At 31.2% G+C, this 14,640-nt stretch overlaps 1 protein-coding gene across 3 annotated transcripts in view; it reads right to left on the bottom strand.

The window, feature by feature from the left end:
* Positions 1-14,640, bottom strand: part of NLGN1 (neuroligin 1) — a 957,767-nt gene that overhangs the window by 795,629 nt on the left and 147,498 nt on the right. The window lies entirely within an intron of this gene.

Raw genomic sequence — 14,640 nt, 5'->3', positions numbered from 1 at the left:
GCAAAATAAGCCAGATAGAAAAAGTTGAAAATCACATGATATCACTTATGTGTGGGATATAAACCTAAAAGCAACAAATGAGCAGGACAAACAAACAGAGACTCATGGATATGGACTATAGACTAGTGGTTACCAGAGGACTATAGACTAGCGGTTACTAGTGGGATGGGGGAGGAGGGAGAAAATTAAATAAGTAAGTAAGTAAATAAAAAAATAATAAAAGGCAATCTATGGAATGAGAGAAAATATTTTCAAGCCATTTATCTGATACACAGTTAATAACTAAAATATATAAGAAACTCAACTCAATAGCAAAAAAAAAATCCAATTAAAAATGAGCAAAGGATTCGAATAGATATTTTTCAGAGAAGACATAGAAATGGCGATCAAATACATGAAAAAGTTTTTCAACATACTAATCACTAGAAAAATGCAAATCAAAATCACAATGAGATATCACTTTATACCTGTTAGCATGGCTACTATGAAAAAAGACATAGATAATAAATATTGCTGAGGATGTGGAGAAAAGGAAACCCTGGTACACCGTGTATGGAAATATAAATGGGTACAGCTACTGTGGAAAACAATATAAAGGTTTCTCAAAAAATTAAAAATAGAACTACGATAAGACCCAGCAATTCCACTTCTGGGTATATACCTTCAGGAAATGAAATCACTGTCTTAAAAAGATATCTGCACTCCTTCATTTACTGCAGTATCATTCACAAGACACAGAAACAACCTTACTTTCCATTGACAGATGAATAAAGAAAATGTGAGATTATCTCTCTCTCTCTCTCTCTCTCTCTCTCTCTCTCTCTCTCTCTCTCTCTCTCTCTCTATCTATCTACAGACAATGGAATCTTATTCAGTCATTTGCAACAACATGGATGAAACTTAAGGGTATTATGCTAAATGAAATAAATCAGAAAAAGACAAATACTGTAAGATCTCACTTAAATGTGGAATCTAAAAACAAATAAACAAACAAAAAGCTAACTCGGATCAGGGAATAGATTGTTGGTTGCCCAGAGGCAGGGTGAATGAGGTGGGTAAAATGAGTCAAAAGGTACAAAGTCCCAGTTATGAGGTAAATATGTCCTGGAGAGCTAATGTATAACATGGTGACTGTGGTTAAGAATACTATATTGTGTATTTGAAAGTTGCTATAGATTAAAGTTTTAATAATCTCACCATAACAACAAATGTTAATTATATGAGGCTAAGGATGTATTAACTAAACCATATTATAATAAACATTTCACAATAGGTACATGTATCAAATCACCACATTAGACACCTTAAATTTCTACAATATTATGTCAATTATATCTCAGTAAGTGGGAAGAAAAGAATATTTAGAGTAATATAAAAATATCTAGGAACCAATATGGTAAACTTCACTGTGTCTGACATCCAAAAAGTATCGGTCATGCAATATAGCAGGAAACTATAACCCCAAAATAAGAAGAAAAGTTAATCAAAACCAAGCCACATCTGGCACACTTATAATAAAAAGCATATTATGATTTTTAAATAGTTATTATACTCCACATGTTCAAAAACTTATTGGAAATATTGAACATGTTAAGTAGCGATATGGAAGACATAAAAAAGATTGAAATTGGACTTCTAAAGATAAAAACCACAATGTCTGAAGTTAAAACTACACTGTATAGAATTAATGGCAAATTAGACATTGTAGAAATTGAAGACAAAATAATAGACACTATCCAAAATTTTTTTTTAAAAAAAAGACCATTTAAGAAATTAATGGAGCATCACTGAGTTGTATGACAACTTCAAATCGCTTATTAAATGTGTAATGGGAGTCTCTGAAAGCAATTGAGGGAGAGGCACAGAACAAATATTTGAAGAAATAATGACCAAACTTCTTTGAAATACAAATGAAAACTAAAAACTTACAGATACAATAATTTCAACAATGTCAACACAAACAATATGAAGAAAGCCACACCAAAGTATATTATAATGAAAGCCAGTGATGAAAAGAAAAATTTTTAAATAGAGAAAAATAACACATAATGTATAAAGGAACAAAGATAAATAAGGCAGATTTCTCATTGGAAACAACACAAGCAGGAAAGCAAGAGAGAAATATTTTAAATCACTGAAAGAAATAAACTATTAATCTAGATTTCTATAACCAATGAACATATCTTTTAAAAATGGAGGAATAATAACTTCTTCAGATGTACAAAACTGAATGAATCATCAGAAGCAGACTCATACTGCAAGAAACTTTAAGAGCAGTCTTTAGATAAAAGGAAAATATAACTGGGTGGAAATCTAGATCTACGCAAATGAATGAGAAGCACTGAAAGTAATAACTACATGCATAAATATATAATTTTTTTAATTTGTATAAATCGCTTTAAAGTAAAATTATTTAAAGAAAAATAATAATGTAGAGAGTGTTTTACAACATATGTAAAACTAAAATATATGAAAATAGCATAGGGTCAAGAAGGAAGAAATGGAAGTATTGTAAGGTTTTAAAACTATAAATTAAGTGATATAATGTCACTTGAAGATAGACTATGATAGGTTAAATCTGTATACTGTAAACCTTTAAAAAAAACCTCTAACATTAAAAAACACTCAAAGAATTACAACTAATAATCCAACAAAGGAGATGAAATAGAATCATAAGAGTAAGCAATTAATCTATAAAAAGACAGGAAATGAAGGCAAAGGAGATAAAGAACAGATGGAACAAATATAAAACAATCGCAAATGATAGATTTAAGACTAATAGCATCAATCGAATCTAAAGGCACATGATCTAAATACTCCAAATAAAAGAGATTGTCAGACTGAATATAAAGTAACTCTCAACTCTATATTGCCAACAAGAAATACACTTTGAAATATAAGAAAAAAAAATAGGTGAAAATTTAAAAGATGACAAAAAGATAACCACACAAATACTAAAAAGAAAAAAATCTGGAGTGGTTATATTAATATTAAAGTATATTTAAAATAAAGAATAGCAAGGGCAAATAAGGTCATTTCATAATGATAAAGCTTTAAATTCTTCAAGAGTATTTAACAGTACTGAATGTATATATACACAGTAACAGAGCTTCAAAATACACAAGGCAAAAACTGACACAACTGCAAGAAAAAATAGGTTCGCAATTATAGTCAAATATTTCACTAACCATCTCACAATAATTAATGGATTCATTAATGGAATCATTATACAGAAAATTAATAAGAATATAGAAGATTTTAGCAATACTATCAAACATCTTGACCAAATTGGCATTTGTAGAAAATTTCACAGAAATACAACAGCATACACATTCTTTTAAAATGCAAGTGGAAATTTTATGAAAACATACCATGCTCTGAGCAATAAAAGAGGTATCAACATATTTGAAGGACTCAAGTCACACAAAGCATATCTCTGACCAAGATCAAACTATTTTTATAATAATACTTTAATACGTAAGCATTATTTGCTTTTTTTAAACTCTCATCCTCTCATGTATTTACAGCGTTTTCCAGAATCTACATGATGTGTGATATCACAATAGATTGAATGCAGAAGCAGATTGAATGTGAAAGCAGAAAATTCAACTGTCTTTTATTAAGCAATACATTAAATATATCTTCAGAAATGTAAAACAATACCACTCTACTAATATTTTTTTGAAATGTGGTTATTTTTCTGTAAAATATATTGATTATGTTGATAGATGACTTTTTAATTGTTTTTAATTATTTAATACTTATATTTAATTTCTAACATTATAAATATCGATAGCCATAACTCATAGAAAGAAAGGTCCTCTTTAGAGATTTCTATAATGTTTAAGCATGCAAAGGAGTCCTGAGACCAAAAAATGTGATAATCATTGCTTAAAAACACATTTCAAACACTGCTACCATTTGATTCAGGATGAAAACATTAATGGTTTTTCAACTGAGTATCTTTATCTTGATGTCTCATTCACATTCAAAGTTTAACATGTTCAATATCAAACTCTTCCCTTCCTCCTCTTTCATCAAACCAGTTCCTTCTATTGACATGTCTATTTATGTTAATGTTTAGTTCTCTGAGGCAATGACACTTGAAACCTTGGAGCAAATATAATTTCTCCTCTCCCATTTTTGGACTCTCTATTACATGTTTTTGTTTTGTTAGTTTATTTGATATATCTACGCACTAGATTCTAAGTTCCCTGAGGATAAAGTTCATATATAAAAAAAAATCACTTTTTTTATTTATCTTAATACTGATCCCATATACAAAAACAAGACTTATTAGTAGAATGGTTCACAAATGATTGTTTGAGAAAAATGACAGCAAATAGCTACTGACAATTTAATTAGTATTGCAGATACAATGTTATTTGCATAACCTGAAACTTTTATATTATTGTCTGGAATTAATTCATTATTTGATACAAAATTACAAGTCTGTTTATGAGCCTCTGGTTATAAATAAACACAACAATATGATTTTAATTATCTTTGAATTAAAACCATCATAAAATACTAGTATAAAATACTAGTATTAGGTAATAAAAAAAATATCAATATGTTAGTATATGGAGACCTCAAGATCAGTTTAGAGTCATCCAGAGAGTGCACTAGGCAGAGGAGCTGCAATACTGCCAGATAGTTTTGTTTTTGCATTAAGCTTTTTGAGACTGAATTTGTGCCCCTGATTAAAATAGCCACAAGAGCCAAAAGCTAAGTAGAGCATGAATAAAGGCACCAGTGCCATGGCTTTGTTCAAAGTACAGACATTTTCAACCAAGTGATAATGATATTTGAGGAGTGTGAGTTGTAATAGTGTCATGGCAAGGAACTGAGGGGAAGGTTGACAATATGGCTGCTGACTGACACCTACTCGTACATGATAAGGCATGCCGTGGGCGAAGTTCTTGCCCAGAGGTAGGAAAGCCAACAAATATAGGTATTTCACAGGGGAATAACATATGAAGGCCAAGGTAAGTACAGTGTAATGGTGATGAAGACGTGATAGGAACTATCTCCCGTGAGAGTAGCTGACTGACATGCAAGATTCCCTCTTTGAGTTGGCTGGATTGGAGACACTGCCTGGCTTACTGGTGCCTTGCTTGGATTTTCTTTAATATAATTTTATTGATATTCAGAAATGATTATGTCATCTTGCTACACTGCCCCTAGACCAGAGGAAGCTATAGTACCAGGAGAAATTAACACAGTGGACAGCTAACACTATGAGGGGATCACTACTCATTAATCATCAAAACTAAGAGATGAAGCAATATTCTATTAATTATAGTACTTTTAAAATGTAACTAATAGCTTTTCCACTTTTGTTTCTAAACCAATTGCAAATTTGAGTTTAGACCTTAAACACTTAAGCTATCAGCTATGCCTACAATCAATTGTTACAATCAATTGTGCTATTTTGATTATATTTATTTTTTAACAAGCATATCATGTTAATTTAGGCCAGTCATCAATTTGATTTTGGCTAGTCAATTCAATTACAGTGAATTTTGGAGATAATTTGAAACCATAAAAGTACAAGAACTTTTTTATTTCATTCACACAGCAGTAAATCAGTTCAAATTTCTGGACTAGAAAACTCAAGAAGGAAAACACAAGCACTCTATTTACTGAAATTTAGTAATCTTTTGGTGATCCCTTAAGTAACAGTTTTTAACATGTAGCATGACAAGGTTGCAGGTGGTTGAGAAATTGAATCAATTTTTCATATTGTCAACAAACATTTATGGAGTGTCTAGTACATACCTGACACCAATAAAGAAAATCACTATACAAAATATCCTAGTTTCTTTAATAGAATGAGGCGAAAGTTACTTCTGAAAAAAATAAATGGTCAATACTCTAGAACAGGGGTCCCCAACCCCGGGCTGCAGACCAGTACAGATTGGTGGACTGTTAAGAACCAGGCCACACAGCAGCAGGTGAGTGGTGTGCAAGCTACATCTACATCTGTATTTGCAGCTGTTCCCCAGTGCTGCATCACCACCTCGGCTCCATCTCAGATCACTAGGCATTAGATTTTTATAGGAGCACCTGTCCCTGGTGCCAAAAAGGTTGGGGACTACTGCTCTAGAACATAGGAAAGAACTTGAACCCAAGCATATTCATTTTTTTCATTTAGAAAGAGAAATATTATTAGTAGCACCATGGTGACAACCTTAAAATCAAATATCTATTTTAGCATTCTTAAACTAGGGCTTAGATAATGGATGATTCAAGAGTTCCTCAGTTGCTGAAGTATAGATAAATTATAACCAAATGAAGCAGCTAAATCTAATGTACTTAATTCCATTACAAGTATAGATGAGACAACTGTACAATTTTAAGTCTATTTTAACCATCATTCTTTCTACCCTAGAGAGATGGGAACAGTTTTCTGGTCTGAAGACCAGGTCTTTGTCTCAGCCTATCCCTTCCCTTCTTGGTCCAACACTCCCACCTTAAGCTTAACACTGTCATTGATCTCGCTAACTAAAATGCCCATCTCCTATTACAGTATTGTTTGCAGCAAAATGCACTCTCCCTCTGCAAGTTACTTAACCTTTAGGTAGACAAGAATTTCTAGTGTATACTGTTTCTTATTACATTTCTTTCGTTTTCTACTTTTCTTCTTTTTCAGTTTCTGTGCTGTTAGACTGTTCCGCTCTTGTCTAAGTCCACTGAATTTCTGTTCATGGTCCTGTTGCTCCCTTAACATCATTGCTTACCCATATAGCTGTTGACATGTCTCTATGCATAGGCCTTAAAACTTCTACCTAAGACTTTTTCTCTCTGGTTTGCTTTTGCATTGATTATTTGAAAGATAAAAAGGGCTATTTATCTGCCACTTAGAAAATAGCATCATTCTAATTTGAAGTCTTGGGGCTGTGTCATAAGAAAGGTACTTGATACACTGTTTCTGCAACATGCCCATTAGCCTTCATGATGAAGCACCTGTCATTTACCAGGCCTCCAGGTGTAATCAGAGACCCTGTAAAATCACCACCTCTATAAATCCACTCTTAATTATTCATACTTCCTGGGTAAATAAACATGTGATGTCACAAGAAGATTTTTGAGAAACACTAAACGATTTCCAAATAATTTCTAAGATCTTTTCCCTTCTAATTTTAACTCACCATGAATAGATGAGTATAGTCCTAAAAGTTCTGAGCATTTTTTTTAGTATAAGCTAGGCCAGCATTTTCTGGAATTGATCTTGATTGAAGGCATCTGGTTTATAATCTCAACATTACAAAAAGGTTCTGAAACTCCAACTTGAGCTGGCAAATGAGTTTTAGTGAGTCGTGTCAGGAAAAACTTCTCCTTTTGAGACATCAAACCCTACAGGTTCTTTTAAAATTTAGTTGCTTTGTGAAAACTGGCACTGACATACTTCAAAGTTCCTTGAACTTCAAAATTCTAAGAACATGAGAGGTGATCTGATAGTAATTTTTATCTATAGACTCAGAAAATTGATGAGAGTCACTGTAAAATTCAGAAGTTTTACACAATAAATAAATATTGGGTCATCATGGCACCCTATCTTATTAAAAAAAAAAATGGTCTCATTAACCATTCTCCTAATATTGACAAGTAGTATTTATTTCAAGAAAAGTCTTTGCTCATTGCACATACATTTCTCTTTGTTCAAATGAGTCATTTTCATAGGCTATATGGTTTCAAATATCCACAAGACATGTTCTACTTGATCCATTACAATTGTTTTCAAGTCCTCCCACTCCCCAGAAGTCTACTATACACATAAAAATGAAGTTGCCCAAGTTTAGGGAAAGGAGGAATGTCATGAAACTAATCTGCTTACCTTCCCTCCATTTTTTGTTCCAACTCCAGAAGCACCTCAGCAGAACCCCAATACCCTGTCAGTCTCAGATAAAATGCCAGATTACTAATCCAAAGCATCAATTCTCTTAGTACTGGGTCCTGGGCACAACACTGATTTTTAGTCTCTTATAAAGATGTCATGGTAGTCACAACATTTCGTAACCTTATCATATAAGGTTTAGTAAAAATACAAGAACTTCTTTTACATTTTCAGAAAGTATTTTTACTTTTCTACATGTTCTCTTTGTATTTTTTATATTTTATTTTTTATAATATTTTTATCACACAAGTTATACATATTAATAATGAAAGACCAGAAGTTGGAGCACAACAAAGACAGAGAGAAAAACAACTAATGTTTGTAGAACACTGTAGCTATGCCAGGCTCTGTTCTAAGTGTCTATACGTATAATACATAATTCATTTAAATCTCCCCAAAATTCTATGAGATTGTTATTATGATTATTCCTATTTTATAGTGATAAAACTAATGAAAAAAGGGGGCAAATACCTTGCCTAGTGCTACAGAGTTAAAAGAGACTGGCATCTGACTTTTTGTGTGAATAGACAGCCACATAATATCTTATTTTCTCTTAACAATGTATGTTCATGTTAATAAATATACTGGTCACTGGTGATTCTATATAGCCGCATATAAATTAGAGTCACTCAAAGAGGAGTCAACGAATATATTCATTTCCTCTTGCTCAATCTTTCTCTTCCTGTAGACTCCTTTAGAGATAAGTGAGAAGATTAAAGGGGAGCAGCTTTCTTTGTTTCAGCTAGAATAATTTTAAATTTATCTATTTCAAATATTAGGATTCCATGTAAGATTTTGTTCAAAGAAGTGGTTTTATAAATTTAAAAAAAATGAAAATTTTAGTTTAATTCAATAAAGAAAATAGGAGCAGCTTATTATTAAGTTGCTTCCCAGCATTAACTAATGAATAAACTCATATAACTATACACAATGTCAGATGCCAAAAGATTATTCTTAGCAGCAGGCAATATGTTTGAATTCCTGTGGTTGATTAAGGCTTGCTGATAAGCCAACAAAGAAATTTTCTGAATGAAAAGTAGCATTAGTCTGTTAGATTAGAAGATTCAGTAAAATTAGATATTATTATTAATTTAAAGTAGCAGGAAGCGGCTTCACTGTTGAGGTAAAATTTTAATGAAAAAAAAGGGGGGAAGGGAGTTGGAGTATGTGCTACACACAGGGTACCATTATAACAATTCCATAAATGTGAAAAATGAGTGACTAATCAGATTGGAACAGAAACAAAATACCTATATTGAGACATTGGGAAAACTTAATGTGGCTATCAGTACTCAAGTAATTAGAGTAAAAGAATAACATGATCCCATAAAGTAAATAATCGAATTAATGAATCAATTGAAAACTATTAATACATAATAAAAAAGGTACAACTTGAAAAAATTTGTCCAAATAAATGTATCAAATTTCATTTCAAGAATTCTAGTAAATATACTTTATTCACAAAATTGAAATTAAATTTTTTGAAGGTACTAGGCAGACAAGGTTAGATTAGAAATGTTTTGTTTTCCAACATTTAAAATTAATATCCAATTAATATATGTTTGAAAACCAAACAATCACTAAGAAAGAAATAAAGTGACATTAAAATACATTAAACAGAAAAATTAAATATATCGAATTTTGTATATTTACTATAGGGAACTGCTTTTTGAAATTTCATTAATGTAAAAAGTTATGACTTTAGAACATAGTGTTTTTTAAATGTTTGTGATGAAATACAATGTATGAGTGATTTTTTAAAAACACTACTTTCAGTTCATTGGTAAATTATGAAGTTTATATATCTACTGCTAATAATATTTCTTTATCAATTCACTTAGAAACTTTTAATCCCATAATTCATGTTTTATAATTCTCAACCACTGAAAGTACTTGTCATTGGAAGTTACTCAAGACTTATTATGTGACTTATGAATGTTCCTATTACAGCATTATATGTAAAGTCTGTTTTCAGCCAATAGGCCTTTTCTCTATGGAGCTGAATACTTATTCACCTCCTAGATTTTCAATTTCTAAGTATTCTAATATTTACAGCATGCCCTGTATATTGACAAATTTAATGTCAGTTAAAAATAAAGAAAATAAAAGGATTAGAAATATAAATTATGGCTTTAAAAGAAGTGAGGGAAAAAGAGGAAAGCTGGCATTGCAGCCCTTATCTATTCATATTTTGTACACTTCTGTAAGTTTTAAAATCATCAAAAAATTACAAGGCAAGAATGTTCCCTCTTAGCATACTTTTTAAACATCATGCTGGAAATTCTACGTAATGCAATAAGATATGCAGATTGGGAAGAAAAAAATAAAACTGTCTTTGTTCACAGATGACATGTCTGTGTAAAAAATCTTAAAAAATCAACAACAAAAAAACTTCTGAAACTAGGAAATGGTTATATTAAGGTTTCAAGATATATGGTTAATATATAAAATTCAATTACTCTCTTATATACCAGCAATGAATAAGTGGAATTTGAAATTAGAAACATAATACCATTTACATCAGCATCCACCAAAATGGAAATACTTAGGTATAAACCTATCAAACTACTCACAGGAACTATGGGAGAAAAACTACAAAACCGATTTTAAAAATACCAAAAAGAGCTAAGTAAATAGATATTCCATGTTTATGGTTAGGAAGACTCAATATTGTCAAATATCAGTTCTCCCAATGTGATCTTAGGATTTATGTAATAAAAATCCCAGTAAGTTATTTTGTCGATATCAAAAGTTTATCTAAAATTGTGTGATCCTAAAGTTTATATGGAGAGGCAAAAGAGCCAGTATAGCCAACACAATATTGAAGAAGAACAGAGTTGGAGGACTGACACTACTCAGTTACTTTAAAGCAACAATAATCGAGACACTGTGGTATTGACAAAAGAATAGATAAATAGATCAATGGAACAGAAAAGGCATCCAGAATAGATATACATAAATATAGTCGATTGATCTTTGACAAAGAATGAAAGGAAATACAATGAGACAAAAATAGCTTTTAAAAAATATATATTGTTGTAATAACTGGATATCTACGTCCAAAAAAAAAAAAAAGAATATAAACACAGAACTTAAACACTTCACAAAAATTAGCTCAAAATGGATCAAAGATCTAAATGTAAAATAAAAAAGCTATAAAACTCCTAGAAAATGACATAAGAGAAAATCTAGATGATCTTCGGTATGATGATGATTTTTTAGATAAGACACCAAATAATCCATGAAAGAAAGAATTGATCATCTGAACTTCATTAAATTAAAAACTTCTGCTCTGCTAAAGACAATGTCAATACAGTGAGAAGGCATTAACAGAGTGGGAAAAATACTTGCAAAATACACATTCATAAAGGACTATTGTTCAAAATATTTTTTTAAAAACTCAATTAAAAAATGGGCCAAAGATCATAACAGACACCTCACCAAAGAAGATATACAGATGGCAAATAAGCATATGAAAAGCTCCACATCATATGTCATCAGGGAAATGCAAATTAAAACAGTGAGATATCACTAAATACCTATTAAAGTGGCCTAAACCTGAGTCACTAACATCAAATATCTCATTATACATTTGCCCAAACTAATTAAATATATAACACCAAGAGTGAACCCCAATGTAAAGTATGGACTTAGAGTGATAATGATTTGTTAATGTAGGTTCATCAAATATACCACTCTGGTGGGGGATGTTGATAATTAGGGAGGTTATGCATGAGTAGGGGCAAGGGGGTATATGGAAAATTCTTCAATTCCACTCATTTTGCTGTAAACCTAAAGCTGCTTTTGAAAAGTAGCCTATTTTAAAAAATGTAAAGAGATTTGCTTCAAACCATGATGAAGTAGTCTGTACTTAACTTCCTAGTAGAAACAACTAGAAAACTGGACAAAATCAAACACCAATTTTTAGATATCGGAAAATATACAGTATAAAACTGTAATCCCTGAAAAAAAAAAGGGGGAATGATAGAAATGAAACCTACAAGCACTGTGGTTCTTTTTCTAGAAGCACAATCAGGGCTAAAGTAGAAATGATACATAAGCAGGGCATGATGATCTCACTGGATGAAGAAAATAATATTCAGTTTAGTGAGTGTTAGGTAACTAAAAGTTGAAAGGCAAAGTTCTAGATGAAAAAAAAAATTTTTTAAACCTCAGGAATCTACATAGTAGTCCTCTTGAGTCTGTTGCTAAAACTAAACTGTACGTGCATACAACAAAACTCCATGAGGCCAGGCAAAAAATGACCAAGATGTTGTAAACTGTAGCATTCCCAGAGCTCACACAGGGAAATGAGTCATTCATATTGACCAACTAGAGTGGTCAGTCCTTGACAATCACCAGGGCAGTCAGTAGAGACCCCAGAGAGCTATACGTGAGTAGTAGAACTAAATAATTCCTTGAATAAAGGCTAGTCAGTTTCTAACATGTCAAAATTTTCAAAAAAGACTCAAAGTATCAAAAGTACCTATAGTAATTAAACTGTTTTGCAGAAAAAGTTCAACAATTATACAAGAAAGTAACAAAATCCAAGCACTCAATAACATAAAATTACAACATCCAGCAGCCAATCAAAAATAACTAGAAAGGCCGAGAAACAAGAAATTGTGAGCAAAACAGTCCTGTAAATTCTCGGAAACTAAGACTAGAAAGTAATTTTATCAATAGCATCTATAAAATTCTATGACTAACATCTATTTCAGGTTGAAAAATTAAATACTTTCCTCAAGCTTAGGAATGACAAAAGCATATCAGCTCTTACCACTTCATTCAACAATGAATAAAGGGCATGCATTTTCAAAAAGAAGAAGTGAGTTTGCCTTTATTCACAAATGACAGGATCATGTTATGTAGTAAACCCTAAGAAATCTTTTTGAAAACTATGCAAAATATGTGACTTTAGCAAAGTTGCAAGATAAAAAGTCAATATACAAATACTAATTTTCCGAACTCTAACACAAACAATTGGAACTTGAAATTTAAAACATCATTTTTGGTATCATAATATTATGTAAACTTATAAAATATTTAATAAGATTTGTGCAGAAAATTTGTGAGAGAAATTAAAGACCTAAATAAATGGTGAGAAGTAGTATATTCCATGAATTGAAAGTCTCAATAATGTTAATATGTTAATTCTCCCCAAATTGATCTATAGATTCAAAGCAATACCAATCAAATCTTTCCAAGTTTTTTTTGTAAAAACCAATAAGCTGATTCTAATATTTAAAAAATACAAATGAGATAAAATAACTCAAACAACTTTGAAAAAGAAAAGCAAAGAAAAATTTAAAAATTTGCATAGACATAGATCCAAAAAGAATATACAATTAGCTAGTAAGCAAGTGAAAAGATGCTTTACATTACTAATCATTAGGGAAATGCAAACTAAAACTACAATAAAATACCTCTTCACACTCAGTAGGCTGGCTTCTATCAAAACAACAGAAAATAACAAGTATTGGCAAGAATGTGGAGAAATTGGAAACCTCGTGCACTGTTGGTGGGAATGTAAAATGATATAGCCACTGTGGAAAATAAGATAGAGTTTTCTCAAAAAATAAAATTACTGTATGATCCAGCAATTCTACTTCTGGCTATACACTCAAAAGATTTAAAAGCAGGGTCTCAAAGGGATATTTGTACATCCATGTTCATAGCGGTATTATTCACGAGCTAAAATGTGGAAGTGACCCAAGGGTTCATAAATGAATGAATAAGCAAAATGTGGCATATATATGTAGGGATATACAATAGAATCTTATTTGGCCTAAAAAGAAAGACATTTGGCAATATACCACAACCTGGATGAACCTTAAAGACATTAAGCTAAGTGAAATAAGCCAGCCACAAAAAGACAAGTATTGTAGAATTTCATTTATATAAGGTACTTAGAGCAGTCAAAATCATAGAGACAGAGAATAGAATGGTGGTTGCTAGGGGCTGGGGAGAAAGAGAAATGGTGTTATTATTTGATGAATATAGAGTTTTAGTTTTACAAGATGAAAACAGTCCTAGGAATGAAATGTTGGTGATGGTTTCACAACCACCAGAATGTAATTAATAGCACTGAACTATACACCTTAAGATGGTGAAGATAGTATATTTTATGTTATGTGTATTTAAACTCAATTTTAAATATGAGAAAACAATCAATACAATTTACCATATCAACAGTCTAAAAAAGAAAACTATATTATCATCTCAATAAATATGGAAAAAAATAGACAAAATTTGACATAAATTTCTCATGAGAAAAAAACCCTCAGCAAACTAGAAATAGAAAGAACTTAGATTTGGTTAAAGGGGATCTACCAAAAATCTAACAAATAACATCACCTGTAATGATGAAAAGTTGAATGCTTTCTCCATAAGACGGGAAAAGGAAAGAATGTCTGCCCTCACCATTTGTATTCAACCTTACACTATGGGGCACAGGTAATAAAACGCCTTTGGGTAACAATTTTAAAAATAATTCATTACTATAAGTTAAAAGAGAGAACTAATTATTATTTAAAATATTTGATTAATTTTAAAGAATGGCAGACCTGAGAGAAGTTTATCTGTAGATGGGAGTAGAGACAGTAGTTAGCAACAGGTGGAAGACAAGGAATAAATGATTTTTGTTCTTTTTGTTGTTATTTGTTCTTTTTTTGTTTGTTTTAAAACTAGAAGACATTGAAAAATCACATGGTGTCACTTATATGTGGGATATAAACCTA

This window comes from Pteropus alecto, unplaced genomic scaffold (assembly GCF_000325575.1).
Source record: "Pteropus alecto unplaced genomic scaffold, ASM32557v1 scaffold33, whole genome shotgun sequence".
NCBI classification, from domain to species: domain Eukaryota; kingdom Metazoa; phylum Chordata; class Mammalia; order Chiroptera; family Pteropodidae; genus Pteropus; species Pteropus alecto.
Note: the sequence above shows the minus strand (reverse complement) of the source record. Positions and strands in the feature narration are given on the sequence as shown.